Genomic DNA, 14,349 nt, shown 5'->3' with positions numbered 1-14,349 from the left:
ATTTTCCATTTTTTAAAACTCAAAATGTTACAGGGCAAGTATTGTGCTGTCATATGTTGAGGACAGCGTAAAACAGGGTGGATTCAAGCAATGAGTTAGCACAGACCCAGGTCTTTTCAAAATTGAACAAAACCCACTAAAAAATGCTTTCCTGTGGCTTTCAAAGTCCTTACAACAAAAGCTGCTTTGAAACATGCTGAGAGAAGGACTAAAATACCACACATATGACCTATTCAGAATCAGGTACTGTGGGCAGACTACCAACTGCTGTGGGTGTATTTTCCCGGTGTCATTATTGAATCTTGATCATTAGATGGGCATAAGTTGGATAATGATATGCATTACCATGTTCCTTTATATATTTGTATTACCTGTTCATTTATTTGCAATAAGTAAGATGTTCTACATTCATTTAAGCATTTAGTACCATTAATAAGGGAAAATGGATTTACATTAAAAAATACATTTGAATATCATTCATATTTCATTTCTAGAAAGAATATAATTTCAGTGCTTGACCACCATGGCATTGGTCATTAAAAGGAAACTGCTAAAAGGAATGTGACATGTGAATTTATTAATATATTTTATGCTTGGTATAATTTAATATTCAGTCTTAAGAATACCCATATTCTTTAAAAGTAAAAGATGAGGTTGTTGAACACTTGATAAAACTTTCTTATTCCCTCAAAGTAGATTCAACCCCACTTAATGTTCCCAAGAAACACATGGAGAAATTATGCCCACTGATAAAGACCTAATAGCACACCTTAAGTGAGAGAGCAAAGTATACATTTTTCTTTCAATAAATTTGTTTGCTTTCAGTTAAGAGCTTGGGTACCATGGTGATTATATAATAGGAACATGTACCAAATTAGCTGGAATGCTTATTTGTTCTCCCTTTTCAATGAGGATGTGAGATAGAAAAAATAGCCATAAAACTAAAAACTCACAAGAAAAATAAAATCTCAAAGAGTCAACTAATTTTCACTGAGTGCCTACTATGTGCTAACAGCAGGACTAGGCAATGACAAATTTTCCTCATTTAAGATATTATTAATGAAAATCATAAGTCAAATTATATCAGTGGAGACATACTTCAATTTTGTGGGTAGCCCTACGATGGTTTTTTAGTTGACCTAACCTATAACCTTATTCAAACGAAACTCCTTAATCATGGAGAATAGGATGAAATTACAAATTTCCCAAACAGTGGAGATAAGAAGACAAAGTCTGTACATGGGGCCTTTAAAATTACAGTTATTTGGTAATTTCTTTTCAGTACTTTACTTTCTTCTAAGTGGTATAATAAGTGATTGGTTCATTCCACCCAGTTTCATAATTTTATAGATAACTAGACTAAGGGAGAGAGAGAGAGAGAGAGAGAGAGAGAGAGAGAGAGAGAGAGAGAGAGAGAGAGAGAGACACCACAAGAATCACAAAGTTGCCCAGCTCTGTTTTTCCACCTGTGAATGCTCCCAGGTACCATTTGTCACCTGGAAATACCTGACTGTTGATCTTACAGCTAATTAGGAAGGGCAGTGGTAGTCAAGAGTTCAGACTCTGTTACCAGATTGTCTGGGGCCATATACTCAAATTGCAACGGTTACAATGGTATGATCTTGAGCAGCTTCTTTAAACTCCCTCTGCACAATTGTCCCATCACATTGGGCACAGTAATAGGAGTAAAAAATAAAAATTAAAAAAAGCATTTGTGTGAATTAAATGACTTTTTATTTGTTGAATACCGAGCTCCTATCAAGAATTAAGTATTGAGGATGCAAGAAAAGAAATGTAATGTCAATTATATTTGACATTTACAATGTGAAGTCAAGTGGGAGGTAAAAATAAATAGCCAGGCAACTCAGATTGTGTCATGTTCTGTGACAGGGAGCTAGAAAATGCTACTGGAATATCTAGGGAAAATAACCCAAATTTGAGACTACAGGAGGAACTTCCTACAGAAAGTGCCTCAAAGTGTAGCAGCTTCAGGTGGGAGGCAGGAAGGAGAGTGTTCTAATTGGGCTCTGCTTAAAGCAAGCGGTAGGAACAAAGCCCAGTGGGAATGAATGTGGAGGTGAAGAGATGAAGATGTTGAGTGTGAGAGTGGAAAGAAAGGAGGCAAGGGTAGTAAGTAGAGTCCAGGAAGATCTATAAACCACAGTAAAGAGTGTAAAACATTGTGAAAGAAATGGGGAGCCACTGAAGGACTTAAACTGGAAATGGATACAATAAAATTCCCACTTTAGAAAACTCACATAGAGGCTAGAGTACAAAAAAGAGTTGGAGGTGGGTAATGTGGAGTCAAAGAAGTCCACAATTTCAGGTGATAAGTGATGGATTACCAAGAGAGCTTCAAACATGGTGGGGGATATGTTTTCTAATGGAGTACACATGATAATACCCAGCTGGAAGTTACCTGGGCTCAAATAAACTTTCTCTCAGTAAAGAGAACTCTACTTAACACTACCATGTGATCAGGTTTTAACACAGGAATGGTGTGTTCAGTCTCCTGGGGATGCTTCTAGGTTTCTAGAAGCAAAGTATGAGGCATCAGCTATAGTAGAATCAAATTTTGGTTCCACTTCTTCCTCAGGTAAGTGATTTAAAGCAAATCATTGTATGACAAGCATTATTGCTATTACTGTACATATATCTGAAAACTAGGATAGTAGTTGCTCTTTCATAGTGTTAAATGAGACAACAAATATAAAGATCTTAGTATCTGTGCCTAGCATATATTATATATCCATTAAAATTCAGGTTTTACGTGAACTGTTTCATATCTGCATGTATATACATAAAACATATAGGTTTCAGAAATTCATGTTTAAAAAGCAATAATACTCATTTTTGAAACTTGTTGAAAACCTTAATGTTTTCAGGTTACAAGTCTCCTAACCCTTCATTGTACAACAAAAATGCCATTTCAGTATACAAGGAAACAAACAAAAGAAATGTCACTAGTTAAATTTTTATCAAACAGGATAATTTGCATTTTTTCAGATTTTCAGAAACACACGCTATTTCCATCTTAAACCTTTAAATATTGCCTTGTATCTAAGGGACACTTTGGTTTATGAGAGCCAAAGAACTAACAATTTCTTACTCTTATCTTCCCTTTCCAATTATAAAACATAGAAATATCCATGTTATTCCTCAGCAACTTCAGATGTTAATCAGTGTCTCCATTTCCAGTAATCTCAAGAGACCATCCATCCATCATCCTTGGCCAGATTCATTTTCACACACAGACTTGCACATGCCACTGTCTGCCAGTTCCCATGCTTTTCCTCCTACTGCCCAACCATCCCCTAAACATAAAATGTATGTCACTATAACCCTCCCTTAACTCATGCTCATGTCCAGAATGCCCTGAGACAGTCTCTGAGATTTCTATAGAAACTGTCAAGAAACCAGTCCTATTTTTGTTAGCATTTCCAAAACCAAAACTAACAATAAAATCTTATTATAATCCTAACAGATGTGTCAGTCATTGTGCTAAGCATGAGAGATAGAGATAAATAAGAGTTGGCTGCTGCCGTTCAAATTCTAAAGGGGAAAGCAGATACTCAGGGCTGCATTTAATAGGATATGGAAAATTCTGTAGCAGAAGAATGCACCAAACGTTGTGAGAAAACAAGTGAAAGAATTGTTAATTCTGCCTTGAAGGGGTAAGGAAAGCCTCTTTAAAAAGTCAATTTTGGAACAGCTAGTTCATGATTTGTTTATTTATATGCATTGTTTGTGTGTGTGTGTGTGTGTATAAAATGTTTTTTTGTGAAAATGCACTCAAAAGAAGGAATTTTTTAAAAAGCCATACAAGTGTGTGTTCAAGAGAAAAGCTAGCTGTCTAATATACCTAACCAATGCTATTATCATTTATTGAGAAAATTTGACAACATGAAAATTCAGCAACATTGAGTGTTAAAGAGAGAGTTCTGCACTTCAACATATATTGAACATTTAACAATCTCTCCAAAATCATCATTTCCTTTGATTGTGCAAGCACAACAAAAAATCAATGAATAGAAAATAAAATTCCAAATTCTCAGGCACATAGAAACAGACACACAAACACACAACTTGAAAACTGGTTTCTTAAATGTTGGATTACTGTCTGCATACAGAATCTTTACTAAACACTATAAAACTGGGCTGTGTCCTTTCTTTAAATACCATGGACAAAGAATATAAGCCAAAAGTAACAAGAATGATGGGTCTTACATTGATAAAACTTTGCTTCTAGGTTTACTTATGTGATGCTTACATGGTAATATCATAGAATTTTCCAACAATCATAATCTTTGTTTTTATAACCCAAAACTTGGCCTTTTCTGGAAAATACAGGTTACTGATAGAGGATTTTACCTTAGCTCAAGCTACACTAATATACTGACAAAATTTTTTAAGCTTTTCCCTCCAGTAATTTAAGCTAAATAAGAAAAAAATAGGTAAATAAGTCTACATTTTTTATGTTTGAAAATTTTATTAACTGTCCTGTGCTAGCTCATACAGGAAGAAAACTATTTTTAAGAAGGCCTGTGAAATGTATGCTCCCATAAACATAAATTATATGGTGATACTATGTCTTGGAAGCCTACTAAAAATATTAGTCATCCAAAGAAAATTGAGTTTGGTATCAGTGGTACAGTTTTAGATATTATATATCCCATTTTCCTTTAATTACTAAAAAGTATAGAGACACTTTTAAAAGTAACTCCCCTCACATCCTAACACAGCCAATAATGACAGGGAGCAGCTGGGAATTTAGCTGCTGTGACAGATGTTCAAAATCAGAATGGCTGCTCCCTCAGGCCCTGAGTCCTCATTTAGGCAGGCAGTGCGATATAGAGTAGCAGGATCTTAAGAGCTTACGGAACTTGCTGGATTTACACTCCGGCACCAAACTTGTGACAAGAAAGAAAAGAACATGTCTTCACTGTAAAAACATCATCACGTGCTAGGAGTCTCTCCTTTTCACATTGTCGAAAGTTTGAATCAGATAAAATAAAACTATGGAAGGGAGATCAATTGGCATGATCCAGAGACAGTGTCTACTCTGGAGCCATGCTGGGTGGTTTTGACAGCTCCCCACTTGTGTGATCTGGGCTGAATGGCATACCAGCAGCTGGCCTCAGTTTTCCCGTTAGTAACATGGGGAAAATAAGAATAGCTAACTCAAAAAATAGCAAGGAGGATTAATATTTAATTCCTGTCCACATGGGAAGCATAGAGGGATTTTTACTACTGTTATGAGGAATTAATCATGGATATGAATATGAGGAGCATATAAATTCTTAGAAATATTTTCTCAAAGATCTTTAAAATCTATTTTTTTAATTGTCAATGGACCTTTATTTTATTTATTTATACGTGGTGATGAGAATTGAACCCAGGGGCCTCAAACATGCTAGGCAAGTGCTCTACCACTGAGCTATAACCTGAGTCCCTTCTCAAAGATTTTGTGAGAAACATTTATAGACAGAGATAATGATGTGTTTATGAGGGAAGATGGTGAGATTGCCCAAAACTTATGGAACCATCAGGACACATGGGTACCACTTAGTTATCTGTTCTTTTCTTTTGGGCTGATAGGAGAAACACTGTTACTTAAAGAACAAGTTATGACCTATCTAGGAAAACTGACCATTTTGTATGTACAGAAAAATAGAATAATGGCATGATCATGGTTATACAATGATAGAAACCCAAATCAGAACTGTCAAAGAGTTTTAAATCCTGAAATGTCTACATATGGTTCCTAAGAAGATACTCCATAGATGAAGCCACATATGTGTGAGTCCACACACATATGTGTGTGTGCACGCACACACACACACACACACATACACACCTTTCTTTGTCATATAATGTAAACATTATGACTTTAGATGATGATTTATAAAAAAAATAGTAAAATACAAAGAAAAGAAATACCAGAGTGCAAAGAAAAGGAAATAGTTCACAATACAGAAAGACCCAGTTAATGGTTGGTGTATTCTTTCCATAGCATTTTCTCCTGCTTACTTAGCATTAGAAAATTTTTTAAATGCTCTGAATTTTGTATTTTCAAAAACACTCATTGTATTTACTTACATCAGGAAATTGTCTTATACATTATAATTTTAATGGTTAAATATTATAAAATTTTAGAAATATATCATAATTTACATAAGTAAATTTCCTCTGAGACATTTAAACTATACATTCAATGTTTTGCTATTTTAACAACATAAACAGAAGTCTACATTTAATGTGAATATCTCTACTTAAATTTCAATGAATTGACCAGGTAGAAATGTTGGTTCAAAAAGTATGAAGTGTTTTTAAGGTTCTTAATGCACATTGCCCAAGAGTATTCCAACAGAATTCTTATCTTACATCTTACAGTTATTGATATTTTAAGAAAATATTTGCCCATCATAATAGGTAAGATATAGCTTCTACATTATTAATAATCAAATAAATGCAAATTAAAAGAATAAACTTGAATATTATTTCATAAGTTTCAAATAGTTTTAGTTTCCATAATTGAACTCTACAAAAATACCTGTGATATACCTTTCGTTCCTGTGACATGAAGAACTGAATTCCAGTCTAAAGATTCATCATAATTCAACCCAATCAATAATCAGAACCATTTGTGCTACCCTCTTCAGGGTCTGATACAGAAGCAACACAAATGGGAATATGCTTATAATTGCAAATTATACGTTAAGATTAGGAAGAAAGAAAAGAAAGAATGTATGTGAACTTAAAGTTAAGGTTAAAATAAATATATAATAAAAGACATACTAAGTACATTAAAACAAAAGTAACATCAAGTTCAAATTCAGCTTCACAATGTAGAAATCATTTGTTTTTCTCTGTTGCATACAAATCCCCCATTGCATAATACATGCCCAGTAAATAGTTATTGAATAAATATTAAAATGTAATGCAGAGAGGCTAGACTGACACTGACCTTAGAATTGGTATTAATTTTAGCTAGAATTGTTTTTTTCTGTTGGAGCAGAAACAGTTTCTGTTTTATTCTCCCTCTCACACTTGAATATTAAACATATAATTTGGTTAACATTTAATTTCTATCTAGTCATAGTTATGTCTCACTTTATAAAGCATCAAAGTTGAAATCTGACTGGTGTATAGCTGGTTCTCACTGTTGCTGATGAAACTGATGGAGCAATATTCTTAGCATCACTTAGGGATTGGTAGAAATACAAATTCTTGGGCCCCACTCCAGATCTACCATGTCATAAACACTAGAGGTGGGATATAGCAATCTGTATTTTAAAAAAAGTATTTAAGATGATTCTGATGATAAGTTTTACAAACAGTGATACAATCCATGGGTCCTCTCCCTCCAGCGAATTAATAGACACACACACACACACACACACACACACACAATTTGATCCATTTATCTAGGATGGCTGAGTTACCGATAAACTAATTCTTGGAAATTCACCATTTTATCCCCATACAGATCAATGTCCCCTACTTAAAAAAAAGCAACCATGCATTAAAAAATCTTAATTCACACTGTGACATTACAGTGTTTTCTTTTTTCACATTACAAAACAACAGATTTTAAAGGTAAAAATTGTATTCTTTTAAAACATATTTAGAGTTGCAATCCTGTGCCACATGACCTTTGCAATACAGTTATTCAATAAAAGAAAGTATATCTGTATGATATCTCAATATTACCAAGGCAAACTGAAATAATACAAAATATTACCATATCATTCCAATAATTGGTATAATATTGAGTCTTCAAATTACTGTTTTGTCATTGTGTTTGTCTCTGTAAGCAAAAAAGAAAATAAAAACCCCATGGGTGATAGTTTAATATGGTCTCTATTGATCATGAAGATAGCTGGAGGAGGTCATCTATTTCATTTGGACTGCATAATGTTCACATTAGTAGAGACATAGGTACTCAGTGTCAATTTCAATACCTGTAAAATAATTATGATATTAGTTTCCTGTTCTCCCTGGAAAAGCCATTTTTAGACCCTGTCAACTAAATTCTCTGGGCTCCATGGAGACTTGTGCTACATAAAAACAAAGCATTATTTTTACTCTTTTCACATTATTGTGAAGATTGTTAAACGGAGGAGCACTGTATTAGCTATTAATAGCCTTCCTGCATTGAAAGCCATTTTACACTTTGTTAATAGCAGTACACCAAAGTGAAAATCTGGATATAAGGTAATCTTGCACTTAATAATTCTGAACTGCTGTCCAGGGATTCTACAGACACTTCTTAAACGACCAAAACTTATACAAAGACCAAAAGCTGACAAGTTTGGGATTTATTATAAATTAGTCAAAAGCTAACAAAATTCCATCCTGATAGGGGGGTTTTCATGAACACTCTGGAGATAATTTTTTTTATTAAAAAACGAGATCATTGTCCAAACAGAAAGAAAGAAAACAAACTGTACTTGCCATGAAGAATGATCAAACACTTCTAGCCCCACTGTGGATTATTAACAGCATATAACCTGCATCTTATTGCTGCTTGGAGGGAGTGTAAATTTGTATTGGAGAACATTTTGTAGCTGCTGTAGATATCTTCATGTATCTTTATTACATTTAGTAAATGTGGTCATTAGTAATTATTTTGGTGAATGTTAACCCAAGGTTTTAGAACTCACAATTCTTTTACTACCTGTATTTTTTTTGGGGGGGAAGGTAAGGGAGGGTGAATTTCTTGACTTCCCTGAGTCTCAGTTTTCTCATACAGAAAGTGGGAATTATACTGGCCTTATAAGATTGTTGTGTTAAATTATGCATTCAGTATATAAAAATATATAGAAATATAATACTTTTAGCATGGCATCTGGCACTTAGTATACATGCAATAAAATTTCTATAAAATATATTCTTAATTCAAATGCATTATACTTCAAATAAATTCCTTAGGCTTACTTCAAATTTATTGTATTTGATATTACTAAGACATTCCTTTTTGTCATTTTGCTCTGAGGTGACTCCAACCCTCACTGTCATTAATTGATTATTTTCATCTAGTGGTAAGAGTGTTTGTTAAGGGTTGACACTCGCACAAACTGGGGAGGATTTGTCAGTAGGTCTAGAGGATGTAAGTGTGTACTTGAATTTCAGAGTGAAAGATAATTCCACTTATTAAAAGTTAATATGCTTTCCTTTTTCAGTCTTTGACAGAGAAAAATGAGAACTACATTTAAGGCTTTTGCAGTGCAGGTAAAGTTATTTACATGCCCCACTGTGTTTTTAATGAGTTTATAATATGCAAAGTTTCACCAAATATATAAATAACTTTTATATACAGATAGATATTTTATGTATTCCATATATTATTTTAGAGAAATAACAACTTCCCAATACTAGTAATATTTATAAATTTTATTTGAAATTAAAATAAAAGCACTAGAATACATCACATTTAAGTAAAAACATTCCCAAATGTAGGCATTTGGGAATATATAGTTACATGGAAACTATACATATGAAGTTACTTTATGTAGATTATGTCCCACACATATACACCAGTGTATACTAAATATACACTAGTACATTCAGGGTTTATTTATGGACCAAAAATATCAAATTGTTTGCTCCAATGTGTTCCTAACCACAATGTAAGTATGCTTAAGAAAACTATGAAAATGTAGTTATTGGCCATATAGTGTTGGAGTCATGGAATTTTTTATTTTACAATTTGGAAGGCAATTTGGAATTGTTTAGTTTAATTTTTATATGACAAAAGCACACTATCTATAGTGTCCTCTGGGGGAACTGGTCAACTAGTAATAACATAAATACCATTTTGGGCACTTTATATGTGCCTAGGACTGCACTAAACCTGTTACACATAGCATGTCCTTTAATAAGCATGTACACTCCATGAGGTAGGTACTGGTACCACTTCTCTTGCAGCTCAGACAGGTTCAGTTGCATGATTGAATCGACAAGCGCTGATTAATGCAAAGCCAGGTTCTTAGGCAAAACAGTCTGGATGATGGAAAGCTTGCTATAGCAGGAGGTAAATATTTAATTCTGTTCATGGGTCTTCCTAAAACTGAGATCCAACCCGGAACTTGATCACTTTCATTCATTCATAGTCTGTAACTGTACTTGGTGATTCTAACAGTCCATATTGTCTCCTTTATCCCTAGTAGTCCTTTGAACACTTAGAGAGTGTTCTACTTGCTTCTTCAGGGAAAGTGCTCCATTTCTTCAGTAGTTTCATGGCAGAAGATTTATAGACTATTCCTATTGCACTTTACTGAATGGACTCCCCATTTCCTTTTAAATGTAGAGTAAAAAGTAATTGCATGATTTTAGTAAGTACAGAATTCATCAGAAATACTAGTTACTTTCGAACACAAAACATACTGGGTACATCAGTACATAACTATTTTGGAGGTGGAGGACATAAGTTGCACATTAGTATTAGTTGCATATTAGTTATATTGTGTTTGCAATCAACTACAATTCCAAATATTTTATTTATATATTTATATATATTTTTATACTGGGGATTGAACTCCAGGGGCATTTGGCCACTGATCCATATCCCCAGCCCTATTTTGTATTTTATTAGACAGGGTCTCTATGAGTTGCTTAACACTTTGAGGTTGCTGAGGCTGGCTTTGAATTCAGGATTCTCCTGTCTCAGCCTCTCGAGCCACTAGGATTACAGGCATGCACCACTGCACCAAGTTTATGTTTATTCTTGGCATGTCCTATATCCCTTCTTTTACACTTAAGCAGATTTTTTTGAACTTTATTCACTTTTATATTTATCCCTTTTAAATTTCTTTTTGGGGGGACAAACACATTTATCATCCCTTGGAAATCTGATTTAATTATAAAGTAAACATTAAAAAGTTAACTATTTTCCCAGTCTGAAAATCTTATCATATTTTATTTGAAAAAAAAATTAAAATGAGCCTGTTCTTGGCTTACAAACTGCTTTGTAACTTGTCACTATGGCTATTTCACTTCAATTAATCAATTTACATGAGATATAGCTTTAGATCTTCATTCAATACTTATTTTTAAATAATTTTAAAAAAAATGACCAAATGAATTTCTAAAGTTTATACATAGTATATCTAAAGTGTTCCTCTTAATGACTAGCCTGTGAAACCATCTTTAAAATTTTGGGATTTATTCTATTTATTTTATACCTTCTTATTAAAAAATTACACAATAAATATTTAGAATTTTGTTGAATATTGATGTCAAGCTCTGAGACCCACTACCTTTATTGTTTTAATTTTGGACATTGGACTTAGTGTTTTAGAATAAGGCACAAGTTTTGAGCTGCATCTTATGTGCAATTGAATTCTAATTCAACTGCCTATGTCTCCACCTAGACAACGTATTTAATGAACCAATATTCAATTTCTTTGTCTGTAAACAGCCATATTAGTAGTACAGATCCACAAAGAATAGTCATGAAGATTAAATGTAAAAAGTTAAAATATTTAGCACAAATTCCTACTCAATACATTATCCAACAAATATGCTTGTCATTTCAATTCTTTGAATGATAATTTATGTGGATTTAGAGATTCAAATTCATGTCACATGACAGATCTTCATGAAATAGCCTCAGATCCACTTTTAATCCACCATTCCTCCAACCATGGTGGACACATACACATATATCATTTAAAAATTAATCTCCTTTGATTATATTTTTTACCAGGTATCTATCTTCTTTCTTTTTATATCTGAATAATTTCTTTGGACAAATTACTCATATTTCTGAAACAAAAATTTCCTTATTTCTCTGGCTATGAACCATATTTATATTATTCTATATTATTATTTAAAATTATAAACCTACTTTATAAATTATTAGATATTAACCTGACCACACATAGTATATTTTGGGGAACAATATTATAAATTTTAAGATAATCTATATTTTTCCTCCATCAATATTAATACTTCTACCAGAAGTTAGTCATCAATCACAATTAAGCCCCGAGTATTCTATCTTCCTTTAGTGATTTAGAGTATGGAGCTGGACCAGCTCTACAGCTATAATTCTTAAGGCTAAACTCCTGCTCAGTCTCTTACTAGCCTTTTGACAATTAATCTCTCTGTGTCTCAGTTTCTTTATTCATAAAACAGAAAGGGTCATTGTAAAGATTAAGTAAATTAATTTGTCTTTCTCAAAGTATATAAAGTGTAGTCAATAGATAGAAGCTCAGGCAGACTTGAAAGCAGCTGGAAGTCAAGGCATAATATATATAATAAACTTTACTTTTGCAATACTAAAGCACACTTACAATTGCTTGGTAAGTACAGAAAAGATTCTGTAAAATTTCATTAAGAAATGTTAATGGGTGACACCTTCATTCTATTTCTGTCTTATATCTTAATGAAATCTTTTTTGAAAGGATATCAATAGCCTCCAACTGACCAACTAATCTTCCATCCTCTCTTCTATTATATAAATTGTATCCTATGATATAAATGCTTGCAAGACCACATATGTCCAAGTAGATTCTCCTCTTGATGCCCAGGCACACTCCACGTCCCACTTTGTTTCTTTTGAAGAGCTGAATTCTGATCTATCTTCTGAATAGACCCACAGAGGTTTGCCTGGGGAGGTTTATGTAGCTTGACTTCCAAGCTAGAGTTTGGCTATAAATAACATGTATGGTACCAGATATTTCCTTCCAGTTATATGTTAATCAGATTGGTGCCTCATAGTACAAAATCTCTGCCTATGAATTTACTGAGTGTAATTGTTTTGTTTTACATACACACTGCAGATCCCAGTGCTATCTCAAGCTTCAGGATCTCTTTCCCACAAAACCTAATTAGGTAACAAATGATTTAACAATTAGAATAATTTTCTACTTTTTAAGAGCTTTGCTGGGAGTATTGCCTCTATTTCCAAGTTACCCATGATCACCACTCCTGTCCATGTCCCATGTCCCATGCCACCACATAATAAAACCATTCTGTGTGAGCTCAGCTGCTGTGAAACTTTGAAGGAAGGGTAGATTCTTTAGATCTTATTGTCAGAAGGGAACAGATTTATTAAGTTTTTCTTATGTCATAAGAAAAACAATCTTACTTTTTTTAACTCTATAGAAAGAAAGATACATTCTTTTATTCTCACAAATGGGACCATCCTTTCTTCTTGTTTGAAATATTAAGAGCAAAGTAGAACTTAGAACTCCTGAAATGTATTCAAGTTTGAAATGTTTAGAAGAAAAAAATTACATTTGGGAATCATGAAATATATTCACATATTATTAAATAATGCATAGTATTTCCCTGAGTTAATAAACCAGAGTTGTAAAACATGATAGTCAAATCCATTGAAATTACTACTGTACTGCATACAGGTGATTTTACTGAAAGTGTAATTTATAAACCACATTTTCAAAATATTTTTACTTGATATAAAAATATAAAAGACAATGAAGTTAAACTATGTTTCATAGATTAACTGAAAACAGTAATACAAACAATTCAGCTAGAGAAAGTAGTTTTCCTTTCTTTAAAGGTAGCAGGCCACTATATTCGTCTAAGAATTTTACACCTAACAACCTTTTAAAAATTAATTTTCTAGAATCCTCTGGTAATTTTCTTTCCTTGTGGGATTTTTTTTTGCTTCAAGAGAAACTCAATAATTTAGAGTAGAGAACAAGAGAGATTATGAATAAATAGTGAAATAGATTTGCTATTCCATATTCCACCCACCTATACATCCATTTTCTCTACCCATGCCTCTGATAAATTCCTTTGACAGCTGTGACACTAAACAGAAGAAAGGACATAGAGTTAAGAATCCTGGATTTCATTCAGGTTCTGAATTTAACTTTTTATTTAACTTAAGTGTTCTCTTTTCTTTTCCAGGAAACAGAATTAATATTACCACCTTCACTGGGGTGTGAATATTGCACAAGATGATGGATATCCAGTGTCTATTACATTATTTGTTCATTGATAATGTCAGTGGACATGGCTAAGAATAAAAAAATAATGAAATGACTATTTCAGCTCTCAAAAGACTGAAAAATATCATTTTAAATTTTGATATTTAATTTAGGATTTCTTTTTCATACATAGTCTCATAATTTCTTTCATAGCTAATGCTTTCAAATACAAATTTTATTGTTGCCAAATGATGCAATATTTTAAAGCATAGTGAACATTATGTATTTCTTTTATGCCTCAAATATTAATCTCAGGTATACTGATATGTTCTCTAACTGCAATAAAATATATTGGAAAAATATAAAAATCGACTAAAATGGAAAAAAAAAACATGATTAAGATTTAAAATAAATGACCAAAAATTTTAAAAAGGGAGGAGACTTT

This window comes from Ictidomys tridecemlineatus, chromosome 1, assembly GCF_052094955.1.
Source record: "Ictidomys tridecemlineatus isolate mIctTri1 chromosome 1, mIctTri1.hap1, whole genome shotgun sequence".
In the NCBI taxonomy this organism is placed as follows: domain Eukaryota; kingdom Metazoa; phylum Chordata; class Mammalia; order Rodentia; family Sciuridae; genus Ictidomys; species Ictidomys tridecemlineatus.
This window is presented reverse-complemented; position numbering follows the sequence as displayed.